At 48.2% G+C, this 12,702-nt stretch overlaps 1 pseudogene; it reads left to right on the top strand.

Moving 5' to 3' along the window:
• LOC119320789 overlaps positions 1 to 12,702 on the top strand; it is a 142,913-nt pseudogene that overhangs the window by 20,718 nt on the left and 109,493 nt on the right.

The raw sequence follows: 12,702 nt of genomic DNA, 5'->3' as shown, positions 1-12,702 counted from the left end.
TTTTGAAAATCCTACTGAGTGGAGAAAAAACCTCCCACTCGGGGGCTTAGCTGCAGCCCAGTGCTCGTCTAAGTTTTTGAAAATCCTACCGAGTGGAGAGCAAACCTCCCACTCGGAGGCTTAGCTGCAGCCCAGTGCTCGCCTAAGTTTTTGAAAATACTACCGAGTGGAGAGCAAATCACCCACTCGGGGGCTTAGCTGCAGCCCAGCGCTCGCCTAAGTTTTTGAAAATCCTACCGAGTGGAGAGCAAACCTCCCACTCGGGGGCTTAGCTGTAGCCCAGTGCTCGCCTAAGCATGACGAGGTATATATTCTGAGCGATTTGTGCTTCGTCCCTACCTGCATAAGTGCATCACAAACACTAGTATATATTCTGAGCGAAGGACAATGATCGTTCGAAGGCGAACGCAAACATATTAACGGCAAGACCAAGTTCGGATAGCATCCTACGGATCCAGAAGTGCTCAAGCATCGAGCCTGTTAAAGTCTATCGGTTACAAAGACCACTCGGCATTCCGAGGAAAATTTAAGGCATCAAGCATAGAAGTTTTTTACTCCTCATGTGAAGGACTAGAAGGCGCAACAAACTCGTCCAGGTCAATTACATCTCCGATTCGAGTGGCAGCAGCAATGAAGGTCTCCATGAAAGATCGGAAGTCATGCTTCTCGGTATTGGCCACCTTGAGAGACACCAGCTTGTCCTCTTGCACGTCCTTGCAGTGAACACGGACTAGAGACAGAGCAACGTCGGCACCACACCTGGTAGAAGACTTCTTCCATTCTTGCACTCGACTTGGAACTTCGTTCAGTCGAGTCATCGGAGACTCGAGGTCGTTCTGAAGTGTTTCTCCTGGCCAGAGTGCTGTGTCGATGCGCGATGTTGCAACCTTCAGTCTCGCAAGATAGTCGACCACAGCAGCAACGCGAGACTCGAGACGGAGCACGTTCATGGCGGCTTCATCCTTCACAGGAGAGTTGATGGGATCCAAGCCAGTCTCCACTCGACTAGTCTCCTCTTCAAAGTTTTGGTAGAATTCTGTGGATATGATCAGAGGATAAGCTAACGTTCCTACAATAAGTCAGTGATTACCAGTCGGATATAAGGGGTTACCTTCGAGCATGAGGAATAACTTCTTGGCGAGCCCTCCCAGATAAGCCTCTAAGTCGTTCTTCTTTCCCACCAGTTCGCTAGCCTTGTCACTCTGGGCCATCTTGCCATTCTTCAGTCGGCTGACCTCCTTGTTGGCCGCGTCGAGAGCAGCTTTCAGATTGGTATTCTCCTCTTCAAGTTTGCTGATTGAAGCCAACTTTTCTTCTGCGAGTTTCGTCTTGTCCGAAGCCGCTTTCTGTGCCTCGGCGAGGTCAAGGTCCTTCTTCTTCAGAGCATCCCTTAGTTTATCTGCGAAATGACAGTGAGATCAGACTCAGGAATGCACAAAAATAAGGGCAGTCATCAAGGTTCTCACCATACATACCTTTTGCCTCCTCCTTCGCCTTCGTGAAGTTCTCCTGGACAAGCTTCAGATCAAGTTCGAGCTGGATATGCTAGTTCTCCAACTCAGTATAACGAGCCACAAGCTCGCAAGATTTCTGCGAAAGATGAGTCGACAGACATCAAAGACAGGTCACTTCCGAGTGACTAAGAGAAAAATCGTAGCATTGCTAAGACTACAGCCTAATGAAAATATTCAACTGTAGTCTCGGGGACTAAACCCAGTGGGTGCACTCAGCGTGCACCCACTGGTTTACCGGCTCTGATCGATCAGTCGACCGAAAGTAGCTAACTGCCAACAGTTAGACACAATTTAAAAAAAGCAAAGTATTCTTCAGACCATAGCCGACTACCAGCAGTCGACCACGGTCTCGGGGACTACACCCAGTGGGTGCACTCAGCGTGCCCCCACTGGTTCCATGATTCCATTCGACCAGATCGAGTGAAGAAAGTAAAAGAGAAAAAGAGATCAAGACATAAAGACTACAGTCAACTGCCAGCAGTCCACCGTAGTCTCGGGTACTACACCCAGTGGGTGCACTCAGCGTGCCCCCACTAATCCAGACATTTCAATCGACACACCCAGTGGGTGTATGACAAGTATTAAGATTTTCAGAAAGAAAAATTGTCAGGTATCATATCCTAACAGAACAGGCGGTGGTCAACTAACCTGGACATTGCTCAAAAGAGCTGAACTTGCATCATAAGCTGCTTGGCTGGCGTCTCGGATCGCCTTCACCTGCTCCATCATGACCCCGCCTGGCGTATGGCTTCCTTGGCAGCACCTGCTTGGTCCTCTGGGACATGGTGTGTGGAGAAGAGGGAAGGTGGATCCGCACTCGACGACGGAGGGCGGGCACTCGTCAACGGCACCACAAAGGACACGGTAGCCGGAGCAATGTTGCCCCCCTCCGGAACCAATGTTTCAGGTGCTGACGCAACCTGAGCAGTCTTGCCAGCAGACGCTTTCCTATTCCTCCTTTGCCTCAGTGGCTCCTCATCGTCATCATCAGGGAGATCAATGATAATGCTAGGTGGAGCTACAGAAAAGGTTCAAAGTTAAAAACAAAGATCCGATCGACCGAAAGTGAAACCGCACAGATCATACCAGGATTGGAAGTGGCAGGATCCTTCATTTCTTGATCTTCATGCCTGGCTGAGGTCTCAGAAGTAGCAGCACTGCGATTTTAGAAATCAGTCGGTCAATGATCGGGTCAACCAAGAATATATCCATGTTGAAAGAGAAAACATGAGTTATCCCATTACCCGGAAATAGTCGGAATCTCCATCCTCATCTTTGGTAGGGCCTTTGCCGGTTTTGTCGGTGCCGCTCGGGGTTGCTTCGACGCTTTCTCAGTCGGCACCGGAGAAGTCGTCCGAGGGCGTTTGGTCGACTGCCCAGCAGGCACGGCTCGCTTGCCACGCTCGACTGCAGGATCATGGGCGAGCTTGGACCGTCTTTCAGTACGAGGAGGCTCGACTACCTCCTCCTCTTCCTCCTCCTCTTCCTCATCCGAGCCAGCATCTTCTTCACCCTCGTCGCCGTCTGACTCCCACTCCTCCTAGCTTTCACCTCTGCTTCCTTCTTCTTCTTCAGTCCATTCTTGCACCCCGTTGGGCATCGAGTACATCTGGGTAGTGATCTGGAAGACAACAAACAAGATAAAGGTCAGTCGACTGAACTGCAGCAAAGCGGAATGAAGAAAACAGAGTCGCAGTCAGAGAAATGTGGTCAGACCCTGTCGGGTTCGTAGGACTGGTCGAGTGGCGGGATCCTCCTGGCTCCACGAGGATTATCTCTATTCCCTGTGATGGCGGTCATCCACCTCTCCAGAGTGGCATCGTCGACCTCCTCCGGATGGACCCGAGTGGTGTCTTCAGTACCAGAGTACAACCACATCGGATGGCCCTGATATTGAAGTGGCTGAATGCGCCGTCGAAGAAAAACCTCTAGAAGATCCATGCCTGTCACTCCGTCGCGAATGAGCTGGACCACGCGCTCCATCAACATCCTAACCTGAGCCTTCTCCTCCGGAAGCACCTTCAGAGAAGATGGCTTGTTCACTCGGTCCATGGAGAACGGGGGGAGGCCAGTCGACTGCCCTAGCGTCGACTGGTCTTGGCAGTTGAACCAGGTTGACTCCCACCCTCGAACTGACTCGGGAAGGGTCATGGCTGGAAAGGCACTCTTACTCCTCATCTGAACCCCAAGACCCCCACACATCTAGATTACTTGGGTTCTCTCATCAATCGGGCTAGCCTTTTTCACCGTCTGAGAGCAACAGGTGAAAATGTGTTTGAAAAGGCCCCAGTGCGGCCGACAACCCAAGAAGTTTTCGCACAAAGACACGAAAGCGGCGAGGTAGGCAATGGAGTTGGGTGTGAAGTGATGGAGTTGTGCCCCAAAGAAGTTCAGAAACCCCCGAAAGAAAAGATTCGGCGGTAGAGAAAAACCGCGATCTACATGGGTGGCTAAGAGGACGCACTCACCCTCCTGAGGCTACGGCTGCCACTCCTTCCCCGGAAGCCTTGCTGACCCATGGGGGATCAGTGCTTCATTGGCCAGGTCGTCGAGGTCCTTCTGGGTGATGGTCGAGCGGATCCAGTCTCCCTGAATCCAGCCTTGCGGCAGGCCGGACCGCGACGGGGATCCGCCACAACTAGTCGCTCTCCCCTTCGCCTTCACCGCCGCTCCAAAGCTGCCGTATTTTCCTTCACCATCGTCGCCGGCGAGGCGCGCAAGGAGCATCGGGCGAGTTCGAGGAAGAGGGAGAGGGGATTGAGGGCGCACTGTTCAAAAAAAACCCGTCCGACGCCTTATAAGAAGTCTCTTCCGAGTGGCTGACTGGTAGGCCCGGACGATCCTGTCAAATCCCGCAATAGGCACGCACGCGATACGTGGAGAAAAAGATCGCACGGAGATCGAGGCATCTTTGCCTTATCCCATCCGAGTACCACGGCCTCCTCCGCTTCGTGCGCTTCCCGAAATTCGGATCCCGTCAAATCTGTGGATAGCAAAGCAACCTGTCAGACAGCAGATTTCCTCCGATCCGTCACCCGAAAATCTCCAAGTACGTAAAGTGCACTCGGCAGATGCAAAGAATGGATCAAGGCGACTGAAAGAGAAGTTGATGCCATCACTAAAAAATCATTGATCCAGAGTAAGACACTTTCGCAGCACGAAAATCAGGTCGGAAGAATTCTCAACTCCTTCCTCACTCAAACCTCAATCCATTTGGGGGCTAATGATGAAGCCATGTACCTAGGGTAGGGTCATGGACCTGTCCAAGATACCCTCCCCAAGGACATCTCTAGAAGAAACTGTCTTTCAGTCGACCCGGAAGGATTCCACTCGACGGACTCGAAGACACTCGACCATGAAGACTCACTCGACCGCCAAGAGATCTAGGGTCACTCTGCATCCAAACGGTCTGTTATTAAGTAGTCTTTATGGCCATGATATCACTTTATGTAAGACGTTACCAGTAACGCCAGGTCTTTATGTACATTGAACCCTCCACTACGTGGGCTGGCTGGGGTCCTGGCGCACTCTATATAAGCCACCCCCTCCACAGGCAGAAGGGTTCGCACCCCTGTAAATCACACGCATATAATCCAGTCGACCGCCTCCGGGCACCGAGACGTAGGGCTGTTACTTCCTCCGAGAAGGGCCTGAACTCGTAAAACTCTTGCGTGTACAACTACTCCATAGCTAGGATCTTGCCTCTCCTTTAGTACCCCCCTACACTACTGTCAGACTTAGTACCACGACACGCGGGTTTTTACCCCTCTCTACTACTATGGCATGTCCCGGAGGGGCACGGTAGAGACCGCTTAGTAGTAGCGAGGGTTATAAAGCCGCGCTACTACTATCAACTTAGTAGTAGCGGGGTTTTTTAACCCTCGCTACTACTATGGCATGTTCGGGGGGCACGGTAGAGACCGCTTAGTAGTAGCGAGGGTCAAAAACCCGCGCTACTACTATCAACTTAGTAGTAGCAAGGGTTAAAAAACCGCGCCACTAGTAAGTAGCAGTAGCGAGGGGTATAAACCCGCGCTACTAGTAAGCGTCTGTGTATAAGCTTTTCCCTAGTAGTGCGATATTTCTCCGATTGCTAGAAAAATCTAGATATAAAGTAGTCCAATCTTTGCATAACCCCTTTCGGTAAGTGAAAAAATTATAGCATGTATAAAGCCATATTGCTGATGACTGAATTGATCAAAACCAATCACCCCCCATAAGAAAAGAGTTTGGCCTTTCCAACTGGCTAGCCATATCTCAATTCTCTCTTCCAAATGTTTCCACTCAGCAATAGGTAAATGCCGATGGTGAATCAGAATACCTAGGTACTGAATAGGAAATTGCCGGAGCTGGCAATTGAAACACTCAGCGTACTCAGATGCCGATTGCACGGTTTAATCAAAGAAGAAAAGTTCCATCTTATGGAAATTAATTTTAGGACCAGAAAGCTCCTCAAAAGCACATTATAAAAGCTTGAGGTTTCTTGCTTTATCTAGGTCATGATCCATAAAAAAATATAGTATCATTTGCATATTGTAGAATGGACACGTCATCTTCTACTAAATGACGAATAACACTGTTAATCTCACCGGCCACTTTAGCCCCCTCAACAAGAATAGCTAACATATTTGTCACACTATTGTACAAAATAGGGAACAGGGGGTCCCCTTGACGAAGACCCTTCCTAGTTCGGAAGTAGTTACCAACATCATTATTGACTTTGATGGTCACACTACGGCCAGAGGTAAAACACTCTACCCATCGACACCATTTTGGCGAGAACTCCTTCATGCAGAGAGTTTGCAGAAAAAAGGGTCATTTGATTTTATCATAGGTTTTTTCTATGTCAATTTTTAAGATCACTCTGCTCAAGTTTTTTCATTGAAGCTCATGTATAGTTTCATGCATGCAGCGCAACAACTCCATCGAGTATGTTGCGGACTTGCATGAATGTTTTTTGAGTGGGGCAGACTACATGGTCAGCCACCATGTTTAATCAGTTAGTTGCAGCCTTTGTAAAGATTTTAAAACTGATATTCGATTGAGTTGGGAAATAAAAAAATATGTAGAAACATGTGCGGATTAGATAGTTCAAAACCATTCATATGCTATTTTTACCTCAAAAAGTACTTCCGTAATATGTCTTCTTTTTGTTGGATTCTAGTAGGTATATATGCATTATGAGCAATGCTACATCTAGGTAAAGTTACTTACAGATTTTACGTAATAGGCAATGTGTGGAACTGCGATTGGATGGATGGATGTGGCAGGGGCCCACATGGGTGAAAATCAGGGGGGCGATAGATTTGTTAGGCAGGTTACGTAACTCTTCGTAGGTTGCGTTCGTAGGTGTAGTATTATTGATGCATTATTTGTTCAGACAGTAATTACACTGTCAATTAATTGTTATTTTTAAAATAATACAGTGATCTAGCTACTCTGTTTTGCATAACTAATTGTGTTCGAAACAGGTTTGTGCATGCCACGGTGCGGGGACGTGTTTGTGCCATACCCGTTCGGCATTGGCCCAAACGTCAACTGCTACCTACCGGGGTTCAACCTCACGTGTGACACGAAACATCAACCCCCGCAACTGCTCCATGGCAATGGCCAGTTCCGGGTCGTCGATATCCCTCTTGACGACACCACGGTGTGCATCATGCCCAGCTCGGCGGTCAGTGCCCTCGAGGTCACTGGAGTGCTCGGTCGATTCCCTTCCTATTTCGACAGGGACATGCCCTACGCTCTGTCCACGAGCAACGAGCTCGTCCTGACAGGGTGCAATGCGCAAGCAACGCTGTTGGGGCACAGTAATCCCGCCGTCATCAGCACATGCGCCTCCTTGTGTCCCCGCAACGAGACCGCCGGCACGGCCGGTACGGTCTTCTCGGATCGGGGGTGGCCAACGGATGGTATCCATGGTAGAAACGGCAGCAGCAAGTACTGCTATGGCATGGGATGCCGCCAGGCACGCATCTCCGAGTCCATGGATGGAATGCCCAAGGAGTTGCGCTTCAAATGGTTCGATAACAAGGAATTTCCCCAGCACGTGTTCATTGCAGAGGAGGGATGGTTTGATAAGCCAGGCATCGCCAGTAAACTAATGCTGGAGGGTTTTCCTCAACGGCAGAAATCACATATTTGATCTGAGGCCGAAATCAAATCACAAAATGACCTGCTTTTGAAATTTTTTCACTCTGCTGACCATTTCCTGTGGCGCCCGACAGCTAGGTGCCGCACCCTACTGTGCAGCGCCCTTCCTTTAGGCGTCGTAGATCCAGCCAGCGTGACATCCGTGGTCCAGTTGCGGCCCCACAAATAGCAGTGCATTGCCTAAGGCTAGGGCGCCACACTTGTAATGTGCAGCACCCGTATGTTAGGCGCTGCACTGTCTGTGTGGCACTTAGGCTGGCCCCACCCTCTCTCCCCTCCCACCCCCACCCCACACACCCCCACCCCACCCAAACCCTTAGCCTTGCGCCCCTCCTCTCTTCCCCTCTCCCCCCATCTCAAATCCTTATCAAATCTTGCAAATCCGGAGTATTTGACCGTGGATTTCGAAGCCAACCCCTCCCTTAAGGTAATCTCCTCCGATCCCCTCGTTTTCATCCATAGGAATTGTCACATTTGCTCAAATCTAGCTAGTTTGGGGAAACCCTAATTTTTGCTTGGATTTGGAAATTTGTGTTGAATCAAGTTATGTTTCTTTGCTAATTTGGTATGGTTAGGATTTCATAGTATGCTAGGGTTAGGGTTATGTGTGTTTGATGTTGGTGTTAGGGTTATGCTATGGTTATGGTTGTGGTTATGGTTAAGTGGGGGTTAGGGTTATTAATTCATATATATGTTAGAGCATATTTATTTTGTGCAAATATTTTTGTTAAGTACATACTTGATATATGTGTGTTTTTGATTATTGTAGGGATGGGGAGAACATGTGTTTATGTTCATCATGTGGATAAAGAGGCCTTTTTGAAAGACAATGCTGAGCCAGACCTGGATGAGCTTGACATGGTGTTTGAGAGTAGTCCTAGCTATGGGAGCTCTTGGAACAAATGAGGAATGATTTGAATTGGATGGACCCAAGTGATGTTGTTGAGTTCGAGGGAAGGCATAATGTTGGTTTTGGAATGCACATCCGTTGGAAGACAATGCGTGTGAACTCCGAGCAACGTTCGGTTGCATACAAGGAGATGGTTGCCGAATCTCTAGACAAGGCTCTTGAGTTATATGCCTCCAAGAAGGTTGAGTCTACTTTGAATTTGGACTTGAACCGGAACCCCTCCCCGTTGGTTGCTAGCAGTCCCCCACCCATGAACCAAGATCAAATGAGTGAACCTCATTTCATGTAACAAGATTGGCCAACATTGAGCCCGACTCCAAACAACCAAAATGAAGCTTTTGAAGAGGAGAATGATGAGTACGAGGAGGATGACAACGAAGTTGATCTCCATGACAACAATGTGGGTGATATCGACCAATATCATGTGCAATAGACAATGGACCAATCCATCCCTTTTTCCCGTGCATATGCATCAGACTCCGATGACGATGGTCCCGATGAAGAAGTTGATGAGGAGGGGTTCACGCCCAAGGAGGCCCAAGCATTCAAGAAGGTATTCGGGCGGGATCAGAAGACACCATTGTTCAAGGATCTTAGTCTCGCGGATGAAGCCATTGTGGATGGTGGCAAATGCATATCTCTTGGAGCTAGGCCAAGTTCTCACCGTGATTTGGAAGACGGCAAGAATGGGATATATCCCGGTTGTGAGTTTCAATCCTTCTTGGAATTGAAGATGTGGCTCGACAACTACTCGGTTACGCCTTATCATCCACATAAAGTGGCCAACTCGGACGTCAAAGTGCGTTACACGGTCAAATGTGAAGTGCCAACATGTCCATGGATTGTGCGTGCAAGGCCATGGAAAGGAGGTCCCACTTGGCGCATAGTGAGTTCACCAACATATGACATAACCTCACAAGTTCATCAACCTAATGAAACGGCTACAAGAGAGCACTTCCCTAGTAACATGAACAAGCACTAATGCCTTCCGCGCGTGTTCCTGGTGCCACGCCTGCAGGCCATCTTTTTCTTCCTGGGAGGACGAGCCTCCTCTTCCTGCACTTCCTCCTCCACCTCCGCCTCTGCCTCCGCCTCATCATCCAAGCTAGCCATCCGCAAGGTCCCTGTGACCACCTTTGGGTTGCCTCTGTTGTCATAGTCATTGGGCGTGTACCGGCGTCTGGGCTGCCTAGGCTTGAACACATATGGGGACCGAGCTTGAGCGTCTGCCAAAGTCATGTCATCATCAAGCTCATGGCCCTATCACAAATCAAACAATATGGTGAAGGCCGGTGTCATAATCAAGTGAGAATCAGATCTAAAGGATTAGTCATACCTCTTGGGTGACCGCACCCTCATCATCCAGATAAGCATATGAGGAACTCACATCGTCCCCCTGATGGTGCGATAAGGGGTCTGATGGTGTACCAGACCTAGAGGCAGATGGTTGATCATATTCAGGATCACGGCAACCGAGAAGATTTGATAACCGCCTTAACTTCTTGACCTGACGCTGTAACATGAACAAGTGTATAAGATATCAAACTCCGCAACATAGACTGGCTCTCATAGTGATATGTACCTTGAGGAATGCTCGTAGTGAACCATCATCATTGCCGTTTCCAACCGGTGCCTTCTCCAGAATAGTCTGGCTCTCATCAGTTGCTTTCTTGATCTCGGTGCGCTGCGAATGAGAAAGAATGAATATGTTAGCCATTCAAACATGTGTAATACGGTCAACGGGAAAATAAAGAAGGGAACACTTTACCACATAGTTAATCACCGGAACAACAGGGACTATATGCCCTTCCCTGACATCTCTGTTGTACTTCCCCTTTGCTAGATCCTCAAAGTTTACGGGTTCTTCAAGAATATCATCATTATATGCCAGCGGGCATATCTCAACTCGAGTAGTTTCAATAAACCATCGTACGTAGTTATCAAAAGCAAGTGGGTTATGCTCACGAAGCGGGGCGCGTGCATTGCTACGAGGTTGCTCCATAGAAAGCTGGAAGCGGGTAACATACGGAGCATGATGCTTGTCCCAGTCCTTTATCTTCCATGGCCTTCTCCTGTCCAACCTGCGTGGTACAAAATCAAACATTAGCACAATCAAAAGGAGTCCCGATGCTTAGTCAATACGCAGACATGCTCTCTTACCTATGAAGTGCTTTGTAAGTGTCCACCCAACCCGGCGGGTGAGGCTGGAACAGACCAAACTGACGATACACGTGATGTGGCAAATGAAACTAAACCGCCCAGTTGCATATCAGTGGGCACCACATAAGCCAGAGATCCTTATCCCGCAAGCACATCGGGTTGAGGCAGAACTCCACGGTGTACCCAAGCTCTCACCCGCGCCATATGGCTGCCATACCACCTATGAAATAGGGAAACAATGCAAATTTGATGACTATTTTTCAAGCAAGCATGAGAAAGGACTGAAGTAATGACCTCCTTACCTGCTCAGGCGTAGTCATGTCCAACTCGGCAATGTATTTTTGGTACATGAGATTGACATCGTTCGTCATCTCGGAAACCACATCCCACTTGTAAGCCCAAGTGGGGCTCCGTAATTTGTCATGTTCATCTTCATACCAAGGATTAAACCTGACGCTCTTCGAGCGTCCAACAGACAGACGCTCCCAGCTCCATACAGAAAGTAGAAGCAAATTACCAAAAACGCCTGCACTATCTGTGATCCTGCAACACGCATTGTCCAGCTGCATATGAAAGAAAAACAATGTTAACTTGACAGCAAGCTTGCATTGTTAATGAAGAAATGAGTTGATCACAAAACAGACGAACTACCTGTCGGTACAAGTAGGCAAGAGTCGCTGAACCCCAGCTCCATTTGCTATCGAAGACGGTCAACGCCTTCAGCCACATCCATGGAGCGTTCTTGCCAGTGGAATCAGGAAACAAAGTCCTCGACACAACGTACCACATATACACACGAGCATGTGTCTGAATCACATCATCAGTGGCATCCGGAGGGCACGTCGCCATGTTATTTTGAATCCACGTGAAAGCAGCTCCGGCTGCTTTCCTTTCCCTCTTCTTGTTCTCTTGTCCCTCCTCTACATCAGCCTCAGCCTCGGTAGGAGCCATACCGATAAGAGCAATCATCTGCTCGCGCCATCCATCAGAATCCGTGCTCATACAGAGAGGCCTCCCGTCGATAGCAAGACCGGTGATCAACGAGACATCCTCGAGCGTCACGGTCATCTCCCCAGTCCGAAGATGGAAACTGTGCATCGTCGGCCTCCACCGGTCAACAAGAGCGGACACCAGTGGAGCGTTCAGATTCGGCATGGACCGACTGACCAACAGAATCCACAAGAGTAGTCCTGCCTGCTTGATGTGCGGTGTGTACCGCTCATCGTAAGGCATGGAAGGACCAGAGACCCCGTGATACCGAATCTTCAGAGGTTCAAGCTTCTGCAAAAAACAAGTAATGACAAATCTTAGGGCATGTAAATTTCAACTAAAGGCAAATTTGCAAAATATTTAGATTACTCATTATTACCTTCTCCTTCTCGCGCATCATGTAGGCCCGGTGTTGCACGTCGTAGACATCGTCCAGAAGCCAAACCATCCTTACAAATTTCAAACAATAAACATATATGAGTTCATCTTCATCTCAAATACCGGTATACACTAAACATATAACATGTGTTCAACTACAAGAATCTCAACATCTCCTTCTCACACAATGAATATGTCATATGTGTTCAAATAAACTCAACGTCTAATATTTCAAATAAACTCAACATCTAATATATATCTAAACAAACATCTCATATATGTCTACAAAAATCAACATCTCATAGTTATCTATAAAAATAGGCATCTCATATATATCTAAAAAAACTAAACAATCTAGGGTTTCACTAACAAGAATAATATATTGTGAACTAATCAATAACACTACGGTACTACCAATATGACTACACATACTAAATCGAGCAAATCAAGCAAATCAAGGGTTCCATCAAATCTTGGACAAATCTCTAAAATGGCAACAAATTTACATAGCAAAAGAAAGGGAACGGTACAGTTTACCTAGTAGGATGGATTGGAGATCGAATCCACGGATCAAATCTTCAGATCTGAGAGGGATGT

This window comes from Triticum dicoccoides, chromosome 6B, assembly GCF_002162155.2.
Source record: "Triticum dicoccoides isolate Atlit2015 ecotype Zavitan chromosome 6B, WEW_v2.0, whole genome shotgun sequence".
Classification (NCBI taxonomy): domain Eukaryota; kingdom Viridiplantae; phylum Streptophyta; class Magnoliopsida; order Poales; family Poaceae; genus Triticum; species Triticum dicoccoides.
Note: the sequence above shows the minus strand (reverse complement) of the source record. Positions and strands in the feature narration are given on the sequence as shown.